The sequence below is a fragment of the Rhinoraja longicauda genome, chromosome 16, assembly GCF_053455715.1.
Source record: "Rhinoraja longicauda isolate Sanriku21f chromosome 16, sRhiLon1.1, whole genome shotgun sequence".
Lineage (NCBI taxonomy): Eukaryota > Metazoa > Chordata > Chondrichthyes > Rajiformes > Arhynchobatidae > Rhinoraja > Rhinoraja longicauda.
The window spans coordinates 4,993,157-5,009,295 of record NC_135968.1 but is presented as its reverse complement, the minus strand read 5'-3'; the positions used below and the strand labels follow the sequence as shown (position 1 = coordinate 5,009,295).

Sequence of the window (16,139 nt, the reverse complement as noted above, 5' to 3'; positions counted from 1 at the left end):
ACATTTTATTTCACACACGAGGGTGAGATGTCAGTAACTATAGATACATTATACATTTTTTGGGGACGTGGGTAGCATTTATTATCTGGCCCCAAGTTACACTTGAGAAGGTGGTGGTCAGACATCTTCTTGAAATGATCCAGTCCTTCTGCAATACCTATTGTGTAGAAAATTCCAGAAATTAGACCGAGAAACTATGAAGGAAAAGTGATGTGCTTCCAAGTCAGGATTGTGTACAACTTGTAGGACCTGCATGTGAAACTCCCCCTTGTTCCTGCAACTTGGTGGTAGAAGTTATCAGTTTGGGAGGGGCTTGCCGAGTTATCCAGATGTTTTGTGGAGGGCTCCAAGTCCGTAAGTTCCCTTCAGGTAGATAGAGTGGTAACGAAGACATACACTGATGAGCCAAAACATTATGTCATCATGGGCACTCTGACCAGTCTGCTGCTACACAGCCCCATACGCAGAAGGGTTTGATGCACTGTGTAGCGTGACATATTCCTCCAGTGACCACCATTAAAATTTTCTGTGACTTGGTCCACAGTAGACCTTCTATTGGTTCTGACCACAAAGGATAACCTTCGTTGCCCTTGTGCATCGATGAGCCTTGGGCACCCAACACCTTGTAGGCGGTTTGTGGTTTGTCCCTCCTCGGACCACTGTCGGTAGGTACTCACCACTGCTGACCCCACAAGCCTTGCCGTTTCAGAGATGCTCTGACCCAGTCGTCTGGCCATAACAATTTTGGCCCTTGTCAAAGTCACTCAGGTCTTTACTCCTGCCCATTTATCCTGCATCCAACACATCAACTTCAAGTACTGACTGTTCACTTGCTGCCTAATATATCCCATCCATTGACAGATGCCATTGTGACAAGATAATCAATGTTATTCACTTCACCTGTCAGTGGCCATAATATTTTGGCTCATCGGTGTATGGTATATTTGCCTTCACTGGTCGAAGCATTGTGTATGAAGGTCAGGAAGGCATGATGCAACTTTATCAGACTGCTTAGGTCACATTTGAAATATTGTGTGAAATTCTGGTCACAATCCCTCTACAAGAGGGATATGGAGGCTAATGATAGGGTGCAGTGAAGGTTTATCAGAATGATGTCTGGATTAAAGGGTTAATTTTGATTGAAAGATACAGCAAGGAAACCAACCCTTCCCCCGCTGAGTCCAAACCGACCAGCAATTCAACAACACACTAATTCTATGTTATCCCACTTTCTGTGGAGGAAGGAACTGCAGATGCTGAGTTAAATCAAAGATAGACACAAAAAGCTGGAGTAACTCAGCTAAGTTATCCCACTTTCTCATCCACTTCTCACAACAGGGTAATTTACAAAGGCTATTTAACCTACAAATCCGCACGTCTATGGGATGTGGGAGGAAACGGGTGCACCAGGACGAAAGCCATGGGGATCACAAGGAAAAAAATGGAAACTCCACAAAGACAGCACCCAATGTCAGGATCAAATCACGATATCTGGTGCAGGGAGGCAGCAGGTCTACCGGTAGTGCCACTGTGCCATGCAATCAGCTATTAGGAGAAGTTGAACAGACGGACTCCTTTCTCTGGAATACCGGACTTTGAGGGGAGACACGATAGAAATATATCAAATTTTAAGAGGCATAGATAGGGTACACAGTCAGAACCTTTTTCCCAAGATGGAAATATTAAACACAAAAAGGCGTAGCTTTCAGGTGAGTGCGGCAAAATTTAAAGGAGATGTGCGGGGCAAATATTTTACACAGAGGTTGGTGGGTGCCTGGAATGCATGATGTTGAAGAGGCTTTTGGATTGGCACATGGATAGTTAGGGAATGAAAGGGTATGGATCACGTGCAAGCAAATAAGATCTTTTCTTGGGGCATTATGTTTGGCACAGACATTGTGGCTGATGGGCCTGCTCCTGTGCTGTACTGTTCTATGTTCCATGCTACATGCCCCTGATGGACTGCAAAAGTGTTAGGAAGTGGAAAGAAATGTCCATCGACCTTGTTTCTGTAGCCAGCAATATCATTGGTTAAAAACAGAGATTTGAAACAACGTCAAGCATTCTGGATAAAGAAGGGCGACACGGTGGCATAGCGGTAGAGCTACTGCCTTACAGCAGTAGAGACCCGAGTTCGATCCTGACAAGAGATGCTTGTCTGTCCGGAGTTTGTATGTTCTCCCTGTGACTTGCATGGGTTTTCTGCGAGATCTTTGGTTTCCTCCCACACTCCAAAGATGTACAGGTTTGTAGGTTAATTGGCTTGGTATAAAAAGTGTTAAATTGTCCCTAGTGTGTGTAGGGCAGTGTTAATGTGTGGGCATCGCTGGTCAGTGCAGAGTCGGTGGGCCGAAGGGCCTATTTCCACGCTGTTTCTCTAAACTAAATTGCAATTTTTTGTTGTATGAGAATGCAAGCTTGCTGACTTGGGGTTTCCAACTTCAGCTCTTTTAACTGATGTCACAATGATTGAATCAATATTGGAGCCCCTTTTTAATCTGATCACTTCTTAAATGGTAACAAACAGTTAGCTTCATTTTCTCATTTTAAAAAATCCCCAAAGATTAGCACATAGCAAAATATAGCACAGGAGCCGACCATTTGGTCCACAATTTCTATCCTAAACATGATGCCAAGATATACAAGAATGCATGCAATGATCCATATTCCTCCATTCTCTGTTTTTTTTTCCTTGTTTATTTTCATGTGCACCATGGTACTGTGAAAAGCTTTTGTTGCATGCTAACCAGACAGCGGAAAGACTATACTTGATTACGTCGAGCTATGCACAGTGTACAGATATATGATAAAGGGAATAATGTTTAGTGCAGATTAATACAGTCAGATTCAAGATAGTCCGAATGTCTCCAGTGAAATAGACAGTAGCTCAGGACTGCTCTCTAGTTGTTGATAGGATGGTTCAGTTACCTGATAACTGAATAGTCCTATCATCAACTAGAGAGTGGTCCTGAGCTACTATCTACCGATTAATTTGATTAAATTAAAAGCATAACAATGTGTCGAAAATAGACTCCATTCTAATGCCACAGTGGACAATAGATTATTGGAGGGAGCAGTAGAAGTCATCTCAATCATTTAATAGCTTCCTGTTGCACTCAGTAAAATAAACCATTCGAGTCAAGGGAGGGGAACAAGCAAGAATGGTGGGGGAAGAGTGCAGTGAGGGAGATTAATGCTCTTAACTGCAGCAAAGTCCAAAGGTCAGTGCAGAGGCTGGGCAGAGAAAGAGGTTTTGTATTAGTCAGTGTTGGTTCTGGCGACAAAAATAAGAAGCAGAAGGAAACGTTCTTTAATTCTACATTGACATTGTACGCATAAGATCAGAGAAATGAATGTGTAGCTGTGGGATTGTAAAAGGTGGAGTCTGATTTGTGGAACACTGACACCAGTACTGGGGAGAGCAGGTGGATAGTCTGCAGCTGAACTCAGCTGGGATTGGTTTTCAAGCGAGCTGCAGAACCAGGGAAGGAGAGAGCATTTAAAACCAATAGCGGAAATTAGTAAAATATGGAAAGTCAAAAGGCAGAGTGAGGCAAGACAATGAGCACAAGGCATCATTACTGGAATCGCAAACATACTGATGTGAAGGGATAAAGAGTCCAAATCTAAAGTTAAACCAGTGGGCAAGACAAGTGATTACATAGATATATTAAAAGTGCAAAACTATAGGCTCCATATTTGAGTACATGAAGGACTCAAAACAGACAACAGCATAAGTATGAATGAAGAAGTATCATCTGGCAGCCATTAGAGAGACAAGGAACTGCAGATGCTAGAATCTCAATTAAAACACAAAGCGCTGGAATAATAACTCAGGATCAGGTAGCATCAGTCTGATGAAGGGTCCCAATCTGAAACATCGCTTGTCCATTCCCTCCAGAGATGCTAACTGACCGCTGAGTTACACCAGCACTTTGTGTTTTACAGAGTCATGGCTAAGAACTGAAGGATGCATAATGGTTAAGAGCAGAAGCTGGGAGAAGAAAGAGAAGTGGTTCTGTTAATTAACAATGGTCTAAGGACAATGGAGGAGGGGGTAACCAAAGTTCAGCAAACCTGGATGCAGAATTGATTTGGGTGAAGTTGAGAAATAACAAAGACGAGAAATCACTTCATGGGGCGACAGCCCATACCCACAGCAGGAAACATCCTTATCTAAAAGATACATTGAAAATCGTGGAGAATTGTAATTTGAGTTTTGTCATTGCGATTTTTGGATGGTTTCTTAGAATAATGAACTCTGGAATCAGAGAGTAAGTTACACTGGGCCTAGCATTCTGCAACAAGATGAATTAACTAACACATCATAGTTAATTCATATCAGTGCTGCATCATGACGTGGTTGAATTTCACCTACAGCGAGAAACATAGAAGACTTGACCTAAGACCAGTATTTTAAACTTAAATAAGGGCAATTGTGGTGGCATTAAATCTTACCTAGCTGAAGAGAACTAGGAATTTAGATTAAGGAATCAGTCAGTGAAGATGCAATGGCAAGCATTTAAAGGGATCTTCCAGAATATACAGAATAGATACGTTCCAAGAGGAAGATTCACCATCTATGGTTAACTAGAAATCTGAAAGACAGTATCAAACTTGAAGAGGAAACATGAGTGTACAAAGGTCAAAAGATGGGGCGGAATATTACTAAATCAGCAAAAAATTAGCAATAAGGTAAAAAGATAGTGTACCAGAGGAGGCTACTTTGAACAGTAAAAACAGGGCAAGAGTTTGTATATATTTGTAAAAGAAAATGGTTAACAAAGTTAACGTGGTTGTGCACAAAGTGAATATAGGGAAGAAGATGGCAGATGAGTTGACGGATATTTTGCATCAGACTTCATTGCAGAGCATACATGGAATGTCACAGTAATAGCCGTAACACAGGAAAATGGAGGAAGGAATTCAGGAAAGTTACCATTGCCTACTTCGTGGTGAGCTGACATCTCACTGGGACTTGCTACACTTCACAAAACAAGTGGCTCATACCTATTATATAGTTAACCAATACCTTTGGAATCCCCCGCGTTAATTGAATAATGCCACAACATATTTATTTCAACTTGTCATTTATTACTGTTTCCCTTAAACTAGTACTGTTATCACTGCCGCCCAGGGGGTAACTCTTCAGAGGGTAATCACATCAGGTTTTAACGGAAATCTTAAACTTATTGTTTCACTTTCACAATTTTTAATCAGAACATAATAGTGCAACTGCAATGGAGCCATCTGTCTGCCTTGCTGGGGTTGCACAGTGGCACAGCGGTAGAGTTGCTGCCTTCAGACATCTGGGAACAGTCCTGACTACTGGTGCTCTGGGTACAGAGTTTGTACGTTCTCCCCATGATCGCGTAGGTTTTTCCTGGATGCTCCAGTTTCCTACCACAATCCAAAGACGTACAGGTTTGTAGGTTAATTGGCTTTGGTAAAATTGTAAGTTGTCCCTAGTGGAAGGATAATGCTAGTGTATGGGGATTGCTGGTCGGCACAGACTCGGTGGGCTGAATGGCCTGATTATGTGCTGTATCTCTGAACTAAACTAAACTCTGAACTTGGAAGTGAGTGGCTAGAACAACTTTCAGATAGACAGACCGATGTGCATATCGAGGGACACAGATATGCAGAAATATGTGGCTTTTGCTCTTTGCTGTTGAGTTACACCAGACCCACCCACCAATATGGAAGAAGGATTTTCCCCAGGTGCTCATGTTTCCTCCCACATCCCAAAGACATGCCAACTATTTAATTCATTAATGTAAATAGTTCCTGGTGTCAGCAAAAGAATCAAAAGAAAGGTGATGTGCATGTGTGACAGAATATGTTGTAGAACTACGATAACATTTTAAAAATTGAGGAGTGATGAGATTACTCTACTGTACCCGATGTACGAAATAACTCTATTTATGTTGTTTAAAAATGTTTAATATCTATCAATGGCATTATTGAATGCCATGTCCATATGTCCATTTCGTTGCAGGGTAATTACTGATGTTTGTATTTTAGTATTATGTTTTTTCAGCATTGCACTTTAATGTTAAAGTCTTGATTTGTTTTATGCTCAACAAAATGTACTGAAAGTAGTCTGTGAAATTTGCAAGGTTTTGTAGTACTGTGTTAGAATTATCAACAGATGTCTGGTAAGGACTGCAGAAGTAAGCTTAGTAATCAAATTGGGCACAGTAGCATCATAGGATATTTGTGTCATTTTAAAAGTCAACCTTGTCAACACAGCTGGATGAGTGTTTTGCATCGACGTTTGCTCACAGTGCAAAGATAGGTGTGTGAGGAGGTCACATAGATACAAAGGGATACAAGTGGGTTAAATAAAATGGTAAAGCGATGGCCAGTGGAGCTGAATATTTGGAAATGTGAGGTTCGACGTTATGGCAGGAAGAGTAGAAAAGTAGAACAACGAAGTAAAACAATAGGATAAACATATTAAATGTCTGTGTTCCAAGAGGTCTGGGTGCCTTCACATGAGAAACGTGAAGTTAGTATGTGAATATGGAAAGAAAATTGGAAAGGCAACTGGGATATTATCCTTCACTGTATTGCAAAGGAAATGCAGTCCCAAACCAGTCAGCTTTCGGTAAGTCCAGTTCTCAGGCAATGTATATTTGGAAGCTGGAGTCGGCCATTGTACCCCCTATAACAACATCGGGGCTGATCTAAACCTTAGTGCCATTTCACTGTACCACCCCTTAAATTCCTTGATTCCCATATCATCACTCTCATATTCTCCTCTCAAATATACTCAACAACTTTACTTTAGACTTTAAAGATACTGCACAGAAACAGGTCCTTTGGCCCACCAAGCCCATGCTGACCAGCGATCACCCCGTACACCTCGGGATAATTTACAATTTTTTACCAGTCAATTAACCTACAAGCCTGCATGTCTTTGGAGTGTGGAAGAAAACCCACGCAGTCACAGGGAGAACGTACAAACTCCGTATAAACAGCACCCATAGTCGCGAGAGAACCTCGGTCTCAGGTGCTTTAAGGCAGCAACTCTGCCACTGTGCCATCGCTTTCAGAGATTGCCATCTGGGTGAAGAATTAATTTATCTCAATCTTGAATGAACAGTCCCTTCTTTTAAAAATTGATTCCCTCTCACGTGAGGATTAAACAGGCTTTTCAGTTGAAATTGAGTTATCTGGTAACTACCCCACATGTAAATTACATAAGCTTGCTTAGTAAAACCATTAGATGCTAGAAAAAATAATTTGGCTCACTGAGAAGAACAGCTAGTTCCCAAAACTTACTTAACTGTTTGTAGATTAGGGTAGAATCGTGGACTTATAGTTTTACGCCTCGGGCCGTGATTCTGCAATGACGCCAAGACCCACAGACTTCAAGATACTTTGAAAATCTTCAGGCCAAGCACCTTTGGAAGGTCCCCAACAACCTATTGCAATTAACTTTTGAATGAGCTTTTGCAGTTGAAAGACGTAGGAGACTCGGTGTTTATTTTGTTGTTGGGTTATTTGGTTTTAATAAATGTTTTTGTGTTATTAATCTAATATCGTTTGAGTGTTCTTCCTCCATTATTGATCCAAATCCCAAGCTTGCTCATATTTCGTTACACCTCCAACCAGGGAAAACTTATCCTTGCACACTCGTCAAACCTCTTCAGAATTTAGTATGTCAGTGAGATTACTTATTCAACATAGGTAGTGTACCTGGCTCGGCTCTGGAAACCCTAGTTAAGTACTGACCTCTGGATCCTGTCTTTTCCACGTTTGCACGTTCTCCTTGCAGCCTAGTTCTAGTTTTCCCCCTCATTTCAAGGATTTGCTTGTTCAGGTAATTGGCCACCGTTACCTTCCCAAGTATGTAGATGGGTGACAGGAGAATCAGGGGATGTAAATGTGAGAGGATAGATTACAATACAATACAATACAATATATCTTTATTGTCATTGTACAGGGGTACAACGAGATTGGGAATGCGCCTTCCATACGATGCAATAATTTAATTAATTTAAACAACAACAACCCAACGAAACAAATTGTAACAGTTTTAAGACAGAATAAAGTGCAAGTAGATTTGTGCCGGATCACTGTGCGATGTGACCATCCGGCTCAGCAGGACCGGTTCATAGCAGCTATGGCCCTGGGGATGAAGCTGTTCCTGAGTCTGGAGGTGCGGGCGTAGAAGGCCTTGTATCGTCTGCCCGATGGAAGGAGTTTGAACAGACTGTTGCAGGGGTGTGAAGAGTCTTTGTGGATGCTGGTGGCTTTTCTGAGGCACCGTTTGTTGTAGATGCCCTCCAAGTCTGGTAGCTGTGTTCCGATGGTCCTCTGAGCTCTATGGACTACCCGCTGAAGAGCTTTCCTTTCTGCCTCCGTGTAGCTGAGGTACCACACAGGGATGCCATGCGTTAGGATGCTCTCTATGGTGCAGCGGTAGAAGGTCGTCAGCAGCTATTGGGGTAGACCAAACTTTTTCAGTGTTCTTAGGTAGAACAGTCGTTGCTGTGCCTTCTTGACCAGCGCAGCAGTGTTATTGGACCATGTTAGGTCCTCCGAAATGTGAGTGCCCAGAAACTTGAAGCTAGACACTCTCTCCACACTGTCCCCGTTGATAAAGATCGGGGCGTATTCCCCGTTATGTGACCTACGGAAGTTGATGATCAGACCCTTGGTCTTGGTGGTATTTAGGGACAGGTTGTTATCAGAGCACCAGTCCGCCAGGTTCTGCACCTCCGCTCTGTATTTTGTTTCATCACCGTTGGTGATAAGCCCAATCACCGTTGTGTCATCTGCAAACTTGACAATGGTGTTGGTGTCGAATGCAGGAACACAGTCGTGTGTGAAGAGGGAGTAGAGCATGGGGCTCAGAACACAGCCCTATGGAGTGCCAGTACTCAGGGTGATAGTGGAGGACAGGTGCGGGCCCATTCTCACTGCCTGCGGTCGCTCCAGCAGGAAGTCCAGGATCCAGTCGCATAATGACGAGCTGAGGCCTGGCTGGTGGAGTTTGGTGATGAGCTTGGTGGGGATGACCGTGTTGAAGGCAGAGCTATAGTCAATGAATAGCATCCTCACGTACGTGCCCTGTCTCTCCAGGTGAGTCAGGACAGTGTGAAGAGCCAGAGAGATGGCGTCCTCTGTGGATCTATTTGCCCTGTATGCAAATTGATGTGGGTCCAGTGAGTCAGGGATGCTGGATTTGATGTGTGAGAGGACCAGCCTTTCAAAGCATTTCATGACTATCGGCATTAGGGCAACCGGGCGGTAGTCGTTCAGGTTGGTGATCTTTGCTTTTTTCGGCACCGGCACTATGATAGCCGACTTCAGGCACTTGGGAACCGTAGCCAGAGATAGTGACAGGTTAAAGATCCTGGTGAATACCTCAGCCAGCTGTTCAGCACAGTCCTTCAGTACCCTTCCTTGAACTCCATCCGGGCCTGCAGCCTTGCGTGGGTTGACTCTTTGCAGAGCGCGTTGTACCTCCTGTGTGCTCAGTTGCAAGACCAGTCCCTCCGCCTCGGCTGGGGTTCTTCCACTCAAGGTGGTGTTGCCAGTTTCGAAGCGGGCAAAAAAGGTGTTTAGCTCGTTGATCAGTGTCATATCGCTGTGGGGGCAGGCAGGGCTGCTTTTGTAGCCAGTGATGTCCCTGACACCCTGCCACATGTTTCTGGTGTCCATGGTGTTGAAGTGGTCTTCCACCCGTTGTCTGTGGGTGTCTTTGGCCCTTTTAATACCTCTGTTCAGGTTTGATCTGGCAACACTGTATGCTGGAGTGTCACCAGATTTAAAGGCATTGTTGCTTGCCCTCAGCAGGTTCTGTACTCCCTTATTCATCCAGGGTTTCCGGTTTGGGAACATCTTTATTTCCTTGTCCTCCGTGACATTCTCCACACAGCAGTTGATGTAGGAGAGCACAGTGGATGTGTATTCCTCCAAGTCTACCTCTGAACCGTAGTGATCTTGTGATCAGTGAGATGCGACGAGCAAGTGAACCCTTTCTCACAGTCGGGGCAGGTGAATGGCCTCTGCCCGGTGTGAACTTGCTAGTGCTCAATGAGGTTGGATGAAGACAGGAACTTCTTCCCACAGTGAGAGCAACCGAAAGGTTTCTCATTGGTGTGAAGCTGCTGGTGCAACAGCAGGCAGAATGACAGTGAATCCATTCCCCACACTGAGCAGGTGAAAGGCCACTCCCCAGTGTGAACTCACCGTTACATCTCCACCTGAGATGGGGAATGGTATCCCTTGCCACAGCCCCCACATTTCCATGGCTTCTCCCTGCTGTAAGTGTACCTATGTTTCTCCAGGTTGGATGAAAAGCTGTAGACCTTTCCACACACAAATACATCCACTGTCTCTCCCCACAATGAAATGGGACAATGTTTTATCAGGTTATACAGCCGTTACAGATCTTTCACTTGTCTCTGCATTGGCCGACCAACACACTTGTGTGGTTGGCTGTGTCTCAATGCTTTTTCGGTCACGCTGATATTTGAAATGCTTTCTCCCTCTGCAACATGATGATACTCAGTTGCCAATGAAATGGAGGGATTTTAAGTTTCCCCTTTGTTAATTCTCTTCTTCCAACACCCTGTGCACAAAGAATTCCCTTCAGGTTCAGAAATCCAAATAATATGCAGATTGGGGACATAAAAACAGACTGCCGGACAGAAATTTGCAGCAATTAATTCAATTTACAAGCCATGTTACATACAGTCCAATGCACCAACCACCCCAAACCCCATGCAGTCAATGCAAGGACTGTTCTTTCCCTGTTCTTGATCTCTTGTTTCTATAATAACCCCATACGCAGTCTCCTTACAAGGTGTGGAATAATGTTTTTTTTAATTCATTCATTTTTTTCAGGCATCATCCATCTTTCGTGAAGGTGATGGTGTGCAACCTCCCAGCTGTTGCAGTCCTTCTTGGGCTGCAAGATCAAACAAAGAATGATACAGGACAAAAGGAGACCCAATTAGAATGGATACGATGAGGAATTTCTTTATCCAGAGGGTGGTGAGTCTGTGGAATTCATTGTCACATATGGCTGTGGAGGCCAAATCACTGGGTATTTTTTAAGCAGAGATTGATAAATTCCTGGTAAGTAAGACCATCAATGGTTACGGGAGAAAGTAGGAGAATGGGGTTGAGAGGGAAAATAATAGATCAACCATGATTGAATGGTGGAGCAGACAATGGGCTGCAAGGCCTTATTCTGCTCCGATGTCTTATGGTCATTGGATGGTCCTGTAACTTGTTCTTAACAACTTCCTAATTTCAAAGCACTTTTCCAACATTACACTAATTTACTCTGATTTCCACATTTCTGAGCTAGTATTCACTCCAGTTTCACCACTTATGTAACCAGATTCTGATAACTTGCCAACGAAAATAAAAAAATTCTCCATGTATCAACTTCGAGGGCTGCCAAATGGAGCAACTGGTGGAGTTGCTGCCTTACCAAAGACCTGGGTTTGATCCTAACCTCGAGTGTGTCTATGTGGGGCTTGCACGTTCTCCCTGTGACTGCACAGGTTGCCCTCCGGGTGCGTCGGTTTCCTCCAACATCCCAAAGACGTGCGGACTTGTAGGTTGATTGGCCTCTGTATAGTACCCCTAATGTGTCGGGGGTGAATGAGCAAATGGGAATAACGTAGAACTAGTGTGAATGGTGATCGATCGTCAACGTGACTCAGTGAGCCAAAGGGCATGTTTCCATAAAGATACAGAAGCTCGAGGGCACACACCACCAGATTCAGGAACAGCTTCTTCCCCTCTATTATCAGGCTTCGGAATGGTCCTTCCATAAGCTATCGTACTGCCGATTCATCTCTATCCCATTGCGGACATTAGACTTTGTCTATGGAATTGATGCACTTCAATGCTGAGAACACTTTTCTGCACCCTCTATCTTTCCCTCTACTCTACCTATTGTACTTGAGTTTGGCTTGATTGTATTTATGTAAAGTATTAGCTGATTTGGTTAGAAAATCGCAGATATTTAAACAGCCTTCCAGTCGGATGCAAGCAAGCCTGGGCGATGTCATGTGAAAGAAAGGCTGTTGCCCATGCAGCATGTCCCCCCTCTCCATGTCGCTGAGCGATCCAAAGGAACAGCCGAGCCGTTACAGTTTGGCACCAGCGCCGTCGCAGGAGCTGTTAGAACGAGGTTGTAGACAACAACGAACTGCCTTCGGGACTCCGACTCCGGATTTTTCTTGAGGTTTACTCCTGGAGTCTTTTCCATGACTGGATAAGGCATTGGAGGTTTTAGATCAGAGTTTTCCCTCTCCTGACAGCCTTCCAGCCCACCCACCCACGAACTGTATTCCTCCCGTGCGCCCACCATTCTCCTACCAGATCCCGAATCTCCCACTTACTCGCCACGCTGCCTCCACTCCTTTACTTCACATGCCTGGAACCCGGCGCTCTGGATTCCTGTGATCACACTTTAACTGATAGGCTGTACTCCAATGCGCAAGGATTTCTGGGTACCTGCTCCGCCATTGCAGTTGTGAAGTATTTTCAGTTTGAGATCAGAAGAGTAGTGAACTATCCTCAACCTCGAACCATGACCTGAGCTGCCTGGGCTTGTCTCTGCTGATACTTAGAACAGAGGGAGGTGATTCGGTTAAATCATCTCATATCCTGCTGGCTGCTAGCAGGCTTGATATGCAGAGGCTATTTCATCTTCTGGGCAAATCTGCAACAAGGTTGTCATTGTTTACAAGTAAGAAAAAATAAAGGTGAGACGGTTTTATTTTCTGAGATTTATAAATCTTTGGTACTCTTTCTCCAAGGATAGTGGGAGCAGAGTATTTGGACATTTTTCTGGCAGAGGTAAAATAAACTCAATGCCACTATAAGGTCAAAAGGCCATAGTGATAGGAGTAGAATTAGGCCATTCAGCCCATCAAGTCTACACCGCCATTCAATCATGACTGATCTATCTCTCCCTCCTAACCCCCTATTATACCTGAGTTATTCCTGAGAAGATGCTTTGGGTTTAACAAGCTGGCAATTTTAGATTTTGAAAGATGAAATAGATGAAAACAACAAAGCTATCGAACATAGAATAGTAGAGCATGGAAACAGGCTCTTCACCCCAGAATGTTTGTGCTAAACATGATGCCGAGTTAAGCTAATTGTTACTGCCTGCATATATCCCTTAATTTCCTGTATAACCATGTGCCTATCCAAAAGCCTCTTAAATGCCGCTGTTGTATCTACACCGCGAGTCCTGGCAGCATGTTCCAGACACCCACCATTCTCTTTGTAAAAAAACTTGCCCTGCACATCTCCTTGAAACTTTGTTCTTCTGACCTTAAAGCTATGCCTTTTAGTCTTTGACGTTTCCATCCTGCGAATGGCCCATGGGGCAGAAACTCTCACTTAATTAGCAGCTCTGCCCCAGGATTTGATCGAAAATACCCATGTGATGATATTGAGTGGTCCCGATCTAGTGTACTAAACATAAGTGAAGACTTTCAATCTTATTTTAAGGTAATTATTGAGGTACCCTCATTTTAGTGAGGGTATATCATGTTAACCTATATTTCAAAGACTAATTTGTTTTTCCCAAACAGGCTCAGCTGTCAATATTTCCAGAAGCATTGGAGGAGATACTTCCAGCTCACGGTTTAACCACGATTTTATTTTGTTTTTTTATTTTGAAGAATAAATTCTAACAGATTATAATTTTACAAAGAGTCGCAAATGCAAGTAAATGCAACTTGCAAATTATAAAATCATATCAATGTGTTGCAGACCAACAAATCTTCTCTCACAGAAAGAAAGCACTAGGATCGTTCTTGAACTGAGCCTGAAGAGTGAAGTCTATATTTTCATCTCTGTAACTCCTAATGTTCCTGCTGTCTTCTAATTTTTTTACTTTTAAAATATTTGTCTGTACTAGTCGCTGAGTAATCTCCTTACAATGTATTATGGCTATTACTATTTTTTCTTAGTCTCAATAAAGTAAATGTGGACAGTATTGTTTCTTCTGATCATATGAAGTGGGTGGGCGAAGATCGTTGGTCAAATGTTTAAACAGTCATTTAACTCTGCTTGAAAGTATTGTTTTGTGATAAACATTGTGACCTTGGATCGTTTTCAGCTGCGATAAAAAGCTGAGGTTCGCAAAAAAACATTTTGAAACTGGCTGACAGTAAACCAGCTTCAACCAGCCTCTCAATCGGTGCATTCTAGATACTTGCAACTCTCTGGGTGAGCGAGGTCCCACTCGCATCCCCTTGAAAGCTTTTCCCCCTTACCATAACATGTTCTATAAAATTTCTATCTCTAATGTGGAGAAAAAATTCCTGAAGTCTACCCTCTAAATGTACACATACACAAACACACAGTCATGTCTCAATGACCACAGGATGACAAAAGTCAGATCAGATAGAGTCAAGTACTCTGTTCAATCATGGATCAAAGCAAATCAGGCATGAGAGGGTTGGAAAGGATATCACTTGAAATGAGTCAATAGACATCTCAGGAAACTGGCAGAGAAATTCTTTTCCCTTACTTTGGAGTTTAGAGATGCAGCATAGAAACAGGCCCTATGTCGCCCACAAAATCACCTGTCCACACTAGTTCCATGTTGTTCCACTTTCACATCCACTCCCTATACACGAAGGGCAATTTACGAGGCCAATTAATCTGCAAACTGCAAGGTTTTAGGTTGTGGGAGGAACCCAGAGCACCCAGAGCAAAACTCCACATAGACAACGCCCGAGGTCTCGATCGAACCTAGATATCTGGCGCAGCGGTGGCACAGCGGTGGAGTTGTTGCCTGTACAGTGCAGGAAACCCAGGTTCGATCCCTACTACAGGTGCTGGTCTGTATGGAATTTGTATGTTCTCTCTGTGACCGCGTGGGTTTTCTCCAGTTGCTCTGGTATCCTACCACACTCCAAAGACATACAAGTTTGCAGGTTAATTGGCTTCAGTAAAAATTGTAATTTGTCCACTGTGTATAGTGTATGATGTGATTGCTGGCCGGTGCGGACTTAGTGGGCTCAAGGGACTGTTTCCAAGCTTCATCTCTAAACTCTGAAATCTAAAAGATGAAATAGAGTGTGGCACAATAGGAGGTTATCCTCTTTAATTGCAAAGACAAGAATGCTGAGTATCTTTGAGTGGTGAGCGATTAGCAAATGTTTGTGTTCAAAGTGATCTAGATGTCCTTGTACATGACACGCAGATGCAGCAAGAAATTTGGAAGGCAAATTATATGTTGCCAGGTGGATTTGCAAAGAAAGGGTAAAGATGACCAACTCCAATTGTATAGGGAATACACATAGAACACTAACTCAGGCGTGGAGAGTATTCCATTGTGCTCCTGACTTGCACCTTGTAGATGATGAAAAGATGTTGGGATGTGAGCAGGTGAGTCAGTCGCTATATAATACCCAGTCTCTGACCAACTCTTATAGCTACTGTGTTTACGTAGCTGATCCGGTTGAGTTTCTGATCTATGGTGAGGTATTGATAGTGGGATGGCCAGGCAATATCAAGGGTAAAGTGTTAGACTCATTCATGTTGAAGGTTGTCATTGCTTGGCAAATTTGCCATGCAAATCGTACTTGCCGTTCATCAATCCATATTTGAAAGTTGTCTAAATCCTGTTGCATGCAGGTGTGGACGGTTTTATATTGCGAGGATTATATTTACGCTCATTTAAAAGAGAATGAGATGTGATAGTGCATAGTGAGGTTTGTCTGCGGCAGATCATGTCTTGATTGCCTTTTTTGTGGAAATGACAAAGGTAATTGATGAGGTGTAGGATGGTAGATGTTGTCTACATAGATTTTACTGAGGCATTAGATAAAATCCCTCATGGTAGGGTGACCCAGAAGATTAAGATGCATGGTGTCGACGGAGACTTGGTAATTTGGCTTACCAAGAGAAGACAGAGGGGAATAGTGCAGAGATATTATATTAGCTGATGGTCTGTGATCAGTTGTATTCTGCAGGGATCTGTGCTCGGAGCTCAGCTGCTTGTGATATATTGTAAGTTTTTGTAGTGGGTTTGTTAGCCACTTGGCAGACAACATTGGTGGAGTTGCAGACAGTGAGGAAGGATATCAAAGTACCCAATGGGATTTAGATCAGTTACAGGAAAGGACAGAGAAATG

The 16,139-nt window shown here is 43.3% G+C and overlaps 1 protein-coding gene across 1 annotated transcript in view; it reads left to right on the top strand.

Moving 5' to 3' along the window:
- Positions 1-16,139, top strand: part of LOC144601114 (uncharacterized) — a 552,083-nt gene that overhangs the window by 374,461 nt on the left and 161,483 nt on the right. The gene's annotated exons all lie outside the window — the stretch shown is intronic.